The 15,247-nt window shown below is 43.9% G+C and overlaps 1 protein-coding gene across 1 annotated transcript in view; it reads left to right on the top strand.

The window, feature by feature from the left end:
* The window catches only part of LOC146861870 (sulfotransferase 6B1-like), a 350,581-nt gene that overhangs the window by 333,291 nt on the left and 2,043 nt on the right, over positions 1-15,247 (top strand). The window lies entirely within an intron of this gene.

Below are 15,247 nucleotides of genomic sequence, written 5' to 3'. Positions count from 1 at the left end.
TGAGGCGAGAACAGGGGGAAAAACAGAGGGAAGAAAAGAGGATGTAGAGACAGGTACTGGAGTGGTGGAAGGAAGAGTGTCAAGGGAGGCAGCTGCTGTATTAGGCAAAGTCGCAGAAAGTGCGGGGGCAGTTGGAAGCACAACTGGCGGTCCTTGAGAGGGCTGCGCTACATGGATAAGAGCCGGCTGCAAAGCAACTGGCGGTTGCGGCAAGGCTTGCAATATATTCACTGGAGGTGGCATATTTACAAGCTGGGGAGGCGCCGTGGCATTTTGAGCATATGGGGGTGGCGAACTCAACAAATGTGACATCAGGGGATCTTTCTCCTTTTCTTCTAACCCATTCTGCTTAGAATGTGGTAAAGCTGGGTAACATTTGTCAATCCCTAACTTGCGCTGCCTGTGCAATTGCTCACTCATCTGCTCCTCTTCATTGTCTTTAAATTGTACAGCTGCTTGCATTACTGTCATACCTTTCTCTCTCTTATTCTTTTTCGCTACCTTAATTTCCTTTTGTTTGGCTTCCTTTCGCCATAAGCGGAAAGAGTCAAACATCGCCGGCCGGGCTTTCTTCTTAAACAATTTAATTTCCAAATTATCTAAAATATCGGTATCAAAACTACCATTTAGGGGCCATTTTAAAACACCATCTTTCCTGGTGTAGTGGATCCACACTTCGTTATATGCAATGGGGCCTACACCATGTTTTACATAGAGCTCATAAGTTGGAGTTCCAACCGGAGGAACCGGACATGATTCCTCTAGCTGGAAATCCTTTCCACCACCCAAACAGAATAATCTACCAAATAGTCCAGAACCAGGCATCTTTGCTCACTAGTCTAGATCCAAACGTCAAAGGATTATCGATTACGATATTCTCGTGAATACACGAGTCCTCTGGTTTTGGCGTTTGCAAACTCCAAAGTACCAAATTACCAAATCAAACGATCCCGAAGGATACCAAAAACAAATGGGAGACGCTCCACTTATACTTAACTGAATATTGCTGATCGATGGCGTCACCAGAAGACTCTCTCGATTGTTTCGCTCTCTCAAATTTGTCAAGGGTCCAAAACAGGTCGATTAATCAGGGCAGCAGTCCTTCGTAGCCGTCGGGACGCGGAGAACCTCGCAGAAAAGACTTTCGGACCACGTCGACATGCAGGGGTCGATGAAGTGGCGGCCTTCCTCCGGAATTTCCACACGAAGCTCCTCACGAACCTCTGGCTTGGACTGGTACCGCTGAAATCGTCCCGAGTTGGGCGCCAAACTGAAGTACTGGGTATTTTAGTCCCAGCGGTGCAGGGGCACACACCCTATGACTTCTGGGTTTCACCCTGTTCCGGACCTACAGAAACACAGAGTCTTCTAGGTGAAGTCAAAGATTTGTTTATTGGCTGCAGACCAATGACAGGTATCCTAGAAGTACAACAGCGTGTATGTTCTCAGGAGACTGCTGAAAATCATAGGAACGGGTTTCTCCTTAAGTACAAAATATCATGCTCCAGGCACACATTCCTTGGTTTACGATATGGCCATATAAAGGTATACATTACAAATGAAAAAGCAGAGTCATGATGACCATCCCACATTCCAGTTCGGCCAGCCCACAATGATTTACACAGTAAGGTTCAGATCCCACATCGGATGTCAATAGACCCCCCAATAAACATGAGCATCTCCTGTTTTGGGAAACAAGTCATAAAGCAGGAACAAGCAGGTGTGGAAGAGATTAGCCGGGGGATTGTATAGAATGAAAGGGTTTTATGACGGGTCAAGCCCTGATGCTAATCACAGGTGGACGGAGGAAGGGGAGCTCGTGAGACCGGTTTGACCTGGGGCAGCAGAGCCAGCTGCCCAGGTCACAGAGAAGTCAAAGGAGAAGCCCATGTACTGTGAGGCCCGTATTTACTCCATTATAGCCTATGTGAGGGCAATGACAAGATGGCCACTGCTTCCAAAATGGAACCCGCGTAGTGAAGCAGAATAACGTGTACGCAGTGCATTCATAGCTAGAACGATATATAAAGCACTCGTAAATGCCGCATTTACCATTTGCGGTTTGTTAATACCAAGATAGACAGGGGTAGGGCCCTGTTCCCTACGCGGTCCCGAATATTAAAGTACGACATGCAGGCCCTGGGGGATGGGGTCCCCAGGGCTAATAAATTAGAAAAAGATAGGGGGCCACACAGCCCTCCTTCTTAAAAATAAATAAATAAAAGACCGGCATCGCGCCGGAGGCCATGCCCCCTCCTTGCAGCACTCTGAAAACGCGCCCCCTGGCCAGTTGTAAGTTGAGGAATTAATTCCCCTTCAATACTTAGGGTCCCTGAGGGCCAACTAGCCCAACAGGTATCTCCAGTATGCGCCAGGGAGCTGCGTTGCAGACAGATGTTCTGAGGCCACGCCACTTTTTACACCTCCATGCAACGCAGCTCTGTGGCGCTTACTGGAGGTACCTAGTGGGCTGGTTTGACCCTAGGGACCCTTAGGATTCAAGGGGACTTAATCTCTCAACTCAGAACGGCCACAGGGCGCGTTTACACAGTGGTGAAGGGAGGGGACGGGGCCTGAGGTGAAGTGGGCAAACACGCCCTGTGGCGCGTTTTTAAGCTGGGGAAATAATTCCCTTTCAAACCTGAGGGACCCTGGGGTCCAACTAGCCCACCAGGTGCTTCCAGTAAGCACCACGCTCTGCGTTGCAGAGAGGTGGTGCAGGCCGTGCCACTTTTTACACCTCCATGCAACGCAGCTCTGTGGCACTTACTGGAGGTACCTAGTGGTCTAGTTGGACCCTAGGGACCCTCAGGATTCAAGGGGACTTAATCTCCCAAATTAAAATGGCTACAGGTTGTGTTTACACAGTGGGGAAGGGAGGGGACGGGGCATGAGGTGACGTGTTCAAACACGCCCTGTGGTGCGTTTTAAGAGGTAGTTTTAATCCCCTGCCCTATTATACACTAGGGGCTTACAGAGGAGGTCATGCTAATCACAGGGGGACCCCAACGCATAGTGTGCCCTAGTGTATGTAGGTGTTTTCACTGTATTCTGAGTGTCTTTTAACATAGCACTGGCTCTAGGACTGCTTAGGCAGACTCAGTTACCACCAGTATCCGTCTGAAAAAGTTGAGGGTACAGGATGATTTTGCAACAAGGCTTCTTTCTGCTCTTCTGTTTGTTCTTTCTGCATGTTATATTTCTTCCTGCACTTTTCTTCGTCTTTGAGGACTTCTGTTGCTTCTTTCTGCATTTGTTTTTTTTCTTTCTGTGCGTTATTCCTTCTTTCTTCACATGTCCTATCTCTGTAGGCATAGTTAGAAATTAGCATTTAAAAAACCTTTGAAATTCACTGAAAAAACCATAGGTTTCAGGCACGTTATAGCTAGGAATTAGCATTTAAAAAACCTTAGAAATTCACTGAAAAAACCATAGGTTTCAGGGGCGATATAGTTAGCTGGACTTTTCACTCGTACAAAACCATAGAAATTCCCCCGTTATAGTTAGTTCAGCTAACTATAACTCGCGCGCCCGCAATGCACTGCTGATGACGTCACGTATTACATCACTCATGACATGGTCAGTGACATCACTCATGACATCACTGATGACATCATCCTTGTGATAGAGTGGCAGACCTCCTCTCCCCCTAATATAACCTTTCATACACACATTCAAAAATAGAAATTAAAATTTTCAAAACAATGTACATACCAATACCAGTTACAACAACCTATTCAGTAATTGTAAGATCCACATCCACATCCACTCATTCACCAACAGTCCTATGCAGTCACTCATACATGCACTCACTCATCATATGTATTCATACACCTATACATTCTGTTACACAACGCCACTCATCCATAAAGTTACTCACAGACGTAGTCACTCATGCTAATAAAGAATCAAACATCCGTTTACCTGCATATTCAGTTATACACACACCACCACACTTACTTCTACAGAAACTTACACATACTTAGTCTTTTAAACAATCACTTATAGAAACACATACTTATTCATACAGGAACTCTTTCAATCTCTCACTCTCACATATACTCACTTATATACACCAATAGTCACATATACTAGTTTAAAACATATGTAGTTACTCATAGAGACACTATTGAGACAGTCATTCACTCACTAACACACCCATGCACACACTCATCCACCCATACAGTCCTGCACACATGCTGTCTTCAACACATACAAACAGTGAGTCACTCATTCATGCACCTATGCACTACTTAATACCCGCCACCGAACCATAGAGACATCAGACACTCATACTGATACTCAAAAAAACAACTAATAACCTATATAGACACTCATGTAGCTACTCACCAACCCATGCAGCCACTTATACACAAAGTGAGAGACTGATACAGATATTTACATATTTAAACATTACTCACTAAGATACACTTAATCAGTCAGTAATACAATCAATTTTTCAAAAACAAATCATCCATTTAGACATTTATATACCCATTTATTCTTCCATCGACCTTGAGATGTACGTATATAAAACATATATAATTTTCAGAAAAACACACATTCACTGGATGATGTCATCAGTGATGTCATTTGAGATGTCATCAGTGATGTCATGAGTGATGTCACTGACCATGTCATGAGTGATGTAATACGTGACGTCATCAGCAGTGCATTGCGGGCGCGCGAGTTATAGTTAGCTGAACTAACTATAACGGGGGAATTTCTATGGTTTTGTACGAGTGAAAAGTCCAGCTAACTATATCGTCCCTGAAACCTATGGTTTTTTCAGTGAATTTCTAAGGTTTTTTAAATGCTAATTCCTAGCTATAACGTGCCTGAAACCTATGGTTTTTTCAGTGAAAATATATATATATATATATATATGTGTGTGTATATATATATATAGAGTAAAATAAAAAGTATTACACATCCGGCGGTGGATGTGTGTTTTATTAACCGTGAGGGGGTTTCTTGCATAGTTTGGTCGAATTTTTGTCGAATCCCCTTTGAATGGTTTGGTGTGCATGTGTATTAAATGTGCCCGTCAATAGCTACCCATGTTTGTATAAATAAACGACAAGGGTGTCTACTTGGAGAGTACCCACCAGCGGGGGCGCCGGGATTAGGCACGGTAGGGTGTCAGACATGTCAGAGCTTCACTAGCGGTGTGAATACATTCTACGTGGATTCATTGTATGCATAGTCGCCTTTTAATGAATATCACGCAAATCGTCATGGTGATAGGTACATACGGTTTGTCCAGCAACACAGCCCCCCTCCTAAAGAATAAAAAAAAAGACACTCCAGACTCAATGCCACAACACTCTATGCCACAACAATGTACACCACGATACTTTACGCTACGACACTCTATGCCATGACACTGAACTCCCGATGCTCTACAATACAACACCTCAGGACACAACACTCTATGACACTCCACTCTACACCACTCCACTCTACTCTGTTCTATGACACTCTACTCCACTCTATGACAATCTACACCCCTCTACTCTACCACACTTTACTCCACTCTATGACACTCCACTCTACAACACTCTACTCCACTAGAAGCTACTATACAACACTATACTCCACTCTACTCCACTACCTCTACTACCTCTATGCCATTCCACCCCACTTTACTCCACTCTACTGTATGACACACTACTCCACTCTACACCACTCCACTTTACACCACTCTATGCCACGCGACTCTACGACATTCTATGTCCCTCCACTCTACCACTCTCTATTCTACTCTGTGCCACTCCACTCTACTCCACTGTATGCCACGCCACTCTATGACACTTTCCAACACTCTACGACACTCCACTCTAGGACACTTCACTCTATGATACTTTACTCCACTCTACTCTACTCCACTGCATGCCACTCTACTCTACAACACTCTGCTACACTCTATGCCCCTACACTCCACTCTACAATACTCTACTCCACTACATGCCTCTGTATGACACTCTAGTCCACTACATGACACTCTACCCAACTCTCTCTATGCCACTCCACTACCCTTTGCTCCTCTCTACTCTGTGATACACTACTCCACTCTACTCCACTAATCCACTCCGCTTTACACCACCCAACTCCACAATAGTCTATCACATTTCACTCTATGTCACTCTACCCTACACTACTCAACAACACTGTACTCCAGTCTATGTACTCTACTCTACAACACCTTCAGACACTCTATGACAAGCTTTTCCTCTCTATGCACCTCCACTTTATGCCCATCTACTACACTCTTCTCTATGATACGCCACTACCCTGTATGACATGGCACTCCACTCTACGACACTCTCCTTCACCCTATGCATCTCCACTCCACAACACTCTACTAAACCCTATGCCACTCTACAACACTCTACTCCACTCTATGGCCCTACACTCCACTCTACAACACTCTGCTCCACTCTGTGCCACTGCATGACATTCTACTCCACTCTATGCCACTCTAATCTAAGTAACTCCCACTATGCCACTCTATCCCACTTTACTCCACTATACTCTATGACACACTACTCAACTTTATGCCACTCAACTCTATGATACTCTATGCCACTCCACTCTATGACCCTCTAATCTACACTATGCCACTCCACTCTATAACATTCTACTCCACTCTATGCCACTCACCTCTACTCCACTCTGTGACACAATCCAATGCTCTACGCCACCCCATTCAATTCCACTCCATGTGCCACTCCAATTTCCCACTCTACACGCCACTTCAATTTATGACACTTTACTCAACTCTATGCTATGCCATTCGACACCACTCTACTGTACCACATAATTGCACTTTACCCCTCTCTATGCCACTGTAACACACTTCTCTCTACACCTCGACACTCTACGAAACTCTATGCACCTCCACTTTACAACACTCTACTACACTCCATGCCACTCCATGACACTCTGCTCCACTGTATGCCCCTCCACTTTATGCCACTCTACTACACTGTATAACACTCTACGACATGCCACTCCACTCTACAGCATGCCACTTCACCCTACTCCACTCTATACCACTTCACTCTACAACATTGTATTCCACTCTATGCCACTCTACAGCACTCTACTCGATGACACTCCACTCTACGACATGCCACTCAATGACACTTCACTGAAGGACACTCCACTCTATAACACCCCACTCTATGATACTCCATTGTATGCCACTCCACTCTACAACACTCAACACAACTCTCTCCATGGCACTCCACCACACTTTACCCCACTCTACTCTATTACACACTACTCAACTGTACTCCACTAATCCACTCTTTACCAATTGACTCTACAACACTCTATGCCACTTCATGACATTCTGCTCCACTCTATGCCCCTCCACTCTGCCACTCTACTACACTGTATTACTACCACATGCCACTTCACTACTCTCTACGACACGCCACTCCACTCTATGACATGGAACTCCACTCTACAGCATTCACCTCCACTCTACGACACTCTACTCCACCCTACTCCACTCTAAACCACTTCACTCTACACCACTCTACTCCACTCTATGCCACTCTACAACACACTACTTGATGACACTCCACTCAATGACACTTCACTGAACGACACTCCACTCTATGACACCCCACTCTATGATACTCCACTGTATGCCACTCCACTCTACGACACTCAACATAACTCTCTCCATACCTCTCCACTACACTTTAGTCCACTCTACTCTATGACACACTACTCGACTCTACTCCACTAATCCACTCAACGGCAATTGACTCTACAACACTCTATGCCATTTTGCTCTGCCACACTTTACGACACTCTACGCCACTCCACTATATAACACAGTACTCCTGTGAATGCCACTCCTCTCTAAAGCACTTTGAAGCATTCTATGGCATGCTATTCCACACTGTGCCTCTCCACTCTACACCACCTACTACACTGTATGAGATGCTACGACACGCCACACCACTTCTCTCTTTGACACACCACTCCACTGTATGACATGTCACTACGCTTCATGATGCTTTACTCCACTCTACGCTTTGCCACTTCACTCTACTCCACTGTATAACACCTCACCCCAGTCTAAGCCACTGTAAGCCACTCCAAGCTATGCCGCTACACTTTACGACACTCTACTACACTCTATGCCACTCTACGACACGCTACTCTGTGTATGCTCCTCCAATGTATGCTATTCTACTACACTATTCGATATGCTATGACACGCCACTCCACTCCTTTCGACGTAGTGTGGCTAGCAAGTTGACATCACTGTGTATGAAGGTGCCGAGTTATATATAACTTAGTTATAACTATATCTTTAGAATTTCCAAGGTTTGTGTAGTTTAAGTTGGTTTTGTTTACACAAAATTAAGAAAGTTTTCCTAACTATAACTTACAATTAACCTTTGGTTTTTTTACATTCAAGATAGATAGATAGATAGATAGATAGATAGATAGATAGATAGATAGATAGATAGATAGATAGATAGATAGATAGATAGATAGATATCTCAGTGATGTGGCAGTTATCTTTCCTAGTGTTGGCTCTGCCCTGCCCCTGAATCTGACAGGAGGGATCACTCTGCTGGGATGAGTCTGTAACCACCTCCCGCACAACGCATGCACAATTTGCCTTAGGTCAAACACAATAGTAATGCATCCGATAGGTCAGGTTAGTTTTATAGTAGTGGGATCTTTCAGGATAAGAGTAGAAGCAGTTTTGTTGAAGGGATCCCTCGCTGAGGTCTTTTAAGAGGAATGGCTGTGCAGAACTAATAGATTTCTTCAAGTGTAAAAGTGTCAGCTACCCAAGTATACTATTTAGAGGAACTCTGGTCAAGCAGGCGGTGGCTGTAGATCTGCCTCAACTGTACTTGGAGATTGTGCATCAGACATATTAAGAGGGGCAGTCAAAAGGCAAATGCAAGAAGACTTGAATGGTCAATTCTAGAATGTGAGAAGTAGACACAATGGAGCAATGATAGATTATGGTGGATTGAGAAAAGATTAACATGACCATCATTAAATATGACTATGATATATGGGACAATAAAAGGTAAATATAACGTTTTAATGTTTATAAAGCAAGTACCCTTACAGGTCTATAGTCTAGTTGTTAGCACGAACGCTCACACAATTTTTAGAGACATGACCCTACAAACACCCTACAGCAAGAGTCCACCCATGAGCATCCCAGAACGGCAGTGGTGCAAGCCAGGAATAGGTGCTTTAAAGTGAGATAGGATTAAAGCTAAAAAAGCTTCAGAAACAGCTACAAAAATATATTCATTATTGGTTGGTCACCAGAGAGAAATTCAGTTTTTATTATCCTGTGTTTAGACTATGCGTCCCTTTCAATTACCGGAACACCACCCTCTTTCGTCTTTCCACAAGCAGTTCTCAAACTTTATTTCTTCTGAGTAGCCAGGGTTGCCTCAGTGTGCATGATCAGCATTTAGCGATGACTTGTGGCGCCATCTGCTTATTCCCAGTCACTTCTGCCAAGATTTCTGCACCCTCATTATCAGAATAGAAACAAAAGTATTAGTTTTAAATGGAGAAAACTGTGTCACTTCCACAAATATCCGGGAATCCAAGGGTGAACAAATACATTTTGAATTAAGAAGTGTCGCTGGCAAAACAAGAGAACGAGTAAGGGTATTTCACAGATGTGTTTTAGCTACTCAGATAGCCTAACGGTTTCTCCCCTTGCTGTTCAGAAACTGTAATCATATTTACTCCATATTGTGCCATTATCTAAAAGAACTTTTGCTGCTTCCTACATTTTTGAACCATATTTGATTTTTTTTCAATTTGAATACATTTAACATAGACTGGTCTTTATTGTGCGACAGTGTTGGACATTCACAATAACCATATTTAGTTACAAATGATATATAAGAAAGAGAGGGCAGCGGATCAACTTGGAAGTGCGGGAGACTTACGAACCTGCCACTACCGCCGAGAGCCACTTGCTAGTACTTACCTGAACCTAACTGGGCAGAATCCCAGCCGCCATTCCCGAGAGTCAATCCTGGGCACATATTGTTTAACTGTCCTGACGCTTTGGTCGCCACCGTCGAGAGTCAATCCTGGGCATTGGAAACCGCGCCACCGCTCCGGGGGACTATAGCTCCCGGCAGGCCTCGCGGCGGCGCGTGGAGGTGACGCAACACGTGCCAGCGAGCGCTTCCAGGCAGCATAAAGGGAGAAGGAGCCCCGCGTCGCGGGACGCGAGCGGGACGTCCGGGGCGAAGCCCGGGCAAAGGGCGGGCCCTCTACGGCCCTCATCGGCAGGAGGAGGCAGGGGCAGGGCCAGAAATGCCACAGGATTCATTTCTGTTATCATTCCTTAAGTAAGCCTAGCCTATATAAGATCTTATTTACATTTGTACTTGCGTTCTTCTTTAACATTTGTCATATTATAAGCTATGCCTAAAAAACTTGTTGGAGCTCAACAAAACAAGATTAACAATTACCTTGTTCAGACCGTACAGAAGATTAATATGCAAAGGAGGGAGTTATTGGGGCTGAGCCAATCTCCTGATTTGCTTTGTCTGTCTCCACCCACACTTGTTACTACTTTGACTGATGAAATTACCATGCAAGATGTTTATAGTGCAGCCACGATCGTTGACACTACTTCCCAAGTCACACCTGGCACTCCGGATAATGCAAACCCGGCTTCTGAGGGCTTGCTCGTTGAGGGCAATGCAGATAACTACAATGATAATGATTCTGACCAAGATACACAGTCTCAGGTCTCTGTTCTCGACCAATCTTCTATGGGTCACGCAGCCAGACCTAAACGACAATGTACAAAGATTCCTCTAAAGCGGGGTGGGTTACGCTCAGGGACAAAACGGAAGAGGGCTACTACCCCAAAATGCAAACAAGTGACTCACTTTGAGGATCATCCTATCTGTTCAATTGAAGAAGTCCTTCTTGATAAAATTGCAGATCTCATTGAGATTAAAATCAACATCATTGTTAAACCTCTCATATCCAAGATTGATAAACTGCAAGCAGAGGTTAAGAAGCTGGGTGGTCTCCAAAATACAGTTGCAAGTGGTATTGAAAATATAACTACGTTAGTTACTCATTTGAGCAATAATTCTAGGGGAGTTGTCGCCGGAAGCGATATGGGTGTTGGAGAAGGAATAGAACTACTTGGGGAGAATCCATCGCCATCAACTTTGACTGCTATTATTGAGGGCTCTACGCTACCATGTTCTCCAACAAACCCAACCCCTTCGGCTAATATTCCCCCAGTGCAAACACAAGTACAAGCCCAAACTTTTACTACGGATCCTCTGCAATTTATTGTTGAAGCCACACCTGTGGTCTTAGTCCTCGCAAATGTCCCTCCGCTGGAAAGAGGCATAGCGGAAAGTTCTAATTCACTGTGTAGCAAAGCCCTACATTGGCTAACTAGTAATATGCGGCTAGCTCCAGGGGGACAGCATCACCTAGTAAGTGTAATTAAATCAGCAACTAGGGTTCCCTGGCTGGGAAATCGGCCAAAAAAATTTAAAGGTGACTGTGTGGCTGTGAGCTTTCTAAATCAATACGTTCTTCCCAATATTCTTGCAAACATCTTTCCTCCCCAACGAAGACAAGGCACCGTGGTCCCCCTCACTTTGAAATTCTTTTATGGGGAACAGCAGAATGTATCCATCCCAAGGACTCCTGCCCCAGGGTGGAATACCAACTGGGATTCTCACTTCAGATGGGGACAAGACTTAAGGAACAACGCACCAGTTCATCGTCATCAACCTTTTATGCTTAACCCTGTTACACAGCCCTTAGAACTGTTTAACCGCTTTGCGCCACTATCTTTTATGGACCAAAATGACTGACTTTTGCCAAGTCAAGACAATGATGTGGAGGGACCACACCCTGCTCTTGGTTTGTCAGCTCAGTCCTCTGCAGGCGCCAGGGTCTGCAGAATTATGAGCTGGAACATTGCTGGGCTTAGAATCAAATTTAAAGATAAGAACTGGTTGGACAAAATCAGGAATTATGACATTCTCGCTTTTCAGGAAACTTGGGAAACGTTAGATTGCTTGGCCTTAGATGGCTATTCTCATTTTTTTGTACCTGCAGTCCCCAGCAAAGCAGGAAGAGCAAGGGGCGGGTTGGCTGTATATATTTCACTTGACGTTAAAGGTAAACCTAGACATATTAAGTCTAAATCTAAAAATTGCTTAGTGGTTGAACTGACTTCACCAAATTGTAATTCTATTTTACTCGTTCATTTTTATAATTCCCCGGCCAGTCAATTTCCTAACGAGCATTTGTTATCCCTAGAGGATCTCTTATCCACTCACATTGAGAACAGTTCCTATGGGTATGAGGGGATCCTTATGGGAGATTTTAACATTCATCCTTGCCAGGCGGGTTGTCAAAGGGAAGCTGAGAATTTTTTTTCTTATTCCTCCTCGCCGCATTTTGAACACACACCAAACGGAGAGGTTTTGGAATTGCTCTTGGCTACCCTCAACCTTCATGAATCATGTACCTGCTCAAATGATCTGAGGTTACCGACATACGTGGGTAATGATTCCGGCACAATTATTGATTATATTTTTGTATCTTTAAGAGTTCTACCTGAAGTACTTGCCTATAAGGTAGAAACTTCTGTTTTTAGTGATCACAACCCTGTGATTTTAGAGGTTTTAGCTCAAGGAGTCTTGGGAAATAGGAAGATGGACACACTGTGTGCGACAGATCTTGTGCTAAGAGATCAAAACCGGAGGCTCAAATGGGATCAAGTTACTCCAATAACCTTTTTACAGGAAACTATGGCCAAAGTCGCTGGCGAAATTGCCATCTGTTTAGACAATAAAAACCCTAGTGTCACTATGGTCGAGGCCTTTAGTGTTATTTGCCACCAAGTCAACTTAGATTTGACTGTAAAGGCAAAGTTTAATAAACCAAAGGGCCCCAAATGATTTGATACAAACTGTTCTAAGGCCCATTCAACTCTTCTTAAGGCCCTAAAGTTTAAACCTAGAGACAGAGTGCTGATAGCGTTATTGAGGAAACAATATAACCTAGCTATCAGGAAGAGGAAATCTGAGATAAAAGACGAGGCCTGGAATGATTTGCTACTGCCCGAGATACAGAAAGATAGTGTTAAATTTTGGGCAGTTATAAATCACCCATATTTTGTGGGATTAGATAATCAGAGAGCTGACTGCATTATCCCAGATGAACAGTGGGTGACACATTTTAGCAATATCTATAGTCATACTTATACCACTACAGAATGCGAAACACCTCTTCTAAAACCGTTAACTCACATCTCTCCCTTTACTCAGGAAGAGGTGAAACAAGCAATTAAAGACACACTCTGTAAAAAGGCACCGGGGCCAGATGGGGTCCCTGCAGACTTTTTTAAGAGCGCTCCTGAACTTAGCTCAAAAATTTTAACTAATATTTTTAATGCTACAAGGGAATTTATTTTCCCTTCTAGCTGGGCAAATTCGACCATTGTGCCAATCTTCAAGAAAGGACAGAGGACAGACCCGGCCTGTTATAGGCCAATCTCTCTCATTGACTCGAGTGTTAAAATCTTGGGGAGAGTCCTCTTAGGTAGATTGACCCTGATTTTAGAAAGCAAGGGTATTTTATCTAATGCACAATATGGCTTTAGAGCCAATAGAGGAACCTTAGATCAGTGCCTAAACCTAGAATTAATTTTAAATAAATATGTAATCGCCAAGGGGGGCTCATTGTACATGGCCTTTATGGACCTCTCCTCAGCTTTTGACCTGGTCAACAGGTCAAGGCTGTGGGGGATCCTTTTGGCCATGGGCCTTGACCCCCCTTTGGTCGAATACTTAACTGAGCTACATAAGGATCTTATGACTTCAGTTAGAGTCACTAGGGAAGGAAGATGTACTTGTCATTTTAGGTCAGAGAGGGGGGTTAGGAAAGGGTGTATACTTGCCCCCCTCCTCTTCACCCTATACATTAATGACCTTGAGGCAGTAATGTCAACATCCCATAGTGACATCCCGCGTGCAGGTGAGACAAAGATACCTGTCCTCCTGTACGCGGATGATGCCGTTCTTCTAGCACGCTCTGGAGTTGCGTTGAACAAACTTCTTTTATCTTTTGGAGTTTTTATGTCATCACTGGACATGAAAATTAATACAGAAAAATCACATGTAATGATTGCTGGACCCGCAGGCAGGAAAAGAAAGTCGCTAACATTTTACTGTGCGGGGAAGGAGGTTAAGAGAGTCCCTTCTTTTCCATACCTAGGTGTGACTTTTGATGAAAAGGGCACTTGGGGCCCCCAGCTTTTGGTCAAAAGCAGCGCTGTTGCTAGAGCGGCCGCAGGGCTGCTAGGTTTTGCTAAAAAACTGGGCGCCCGCCCCATGGAAATCATCATCAAAGTTTATAAAGCAAAATGTTTGTCAGTCGCCCAGTATGGCTCTGTTATCTGGGGATATACTAGCTCTGCCAAAATACAGAATGTAGAAAACAAATTTTTGAGATCTCTGCTTTCTGTTCCCCAATCAACCCCGACCTTTGCATTGCATACAGAGTTAGGCTTGGGCTATATATCTGACACTTTAAAACTAGCCCCAGTGATTGGTTGGATAAAAACCTGGCTTAACCAGGAGCTTACTCTAAATCATATTATTTTAAAAGATTGTTTAGCCCTGGACAGAGCTCTTAACATCCCTTGGGTAAGATATGTGAAAACTCAGCTTATTTTAGCAGGCCGCCCGGAGCTCTTTTCATCTCCAGATGGAATAACTCATGAAGATCTAAAATCAGTCAAAAATATTCTGACAAATTTATATGCCCTGGAGAGGGAAGCAATAGAGCTAAAAAAAAACCATGGTAAGGAAACACTGTATGCTTTCCTCTGCTCCAGGAATGGAATCATACCTCCTTTTGGTAACAAATTCTTATCATCACTTTCTCTTAACGAGATTTCGCTTTGATTTAATTCATTTGGACTAGACCTGATGATGCTGTACCATGTGACTGTGATCATTTTTCAACACAGGACACGATGCATTTTATTATGTTTTGCGGTCATTATATTGAGATCAGAAAAAGATATTTGTTCCCTATTTTATGTAATCAGGGCTTTATTCAGGTAAAACCAGCCCTGTTGTTTTTGCAACTTCTTCCTAATATGAAAGTAGCTTTTTCTGTCGCTAGTTTTCTAGTTGCAGGAGCACGCTTAAATAAGCATCGCACAAGG

The sequence above is a fragment of the Triturus cristatus genome, chromosome 2_2, assembly GCF_964204655.1.
Source record: "Triturus cristatus chromosome 2_2, aTriCri1.1, whole genome shotgun sequence".
NCBI lineage: Eukaryota > Metazoa > Chordata > Amphibia > Caudata > Salamandridae > Triturus > Triturus cristatus.
This window is presented reverse-complemented; position numbering and strand designations above follow the sequence as displayed.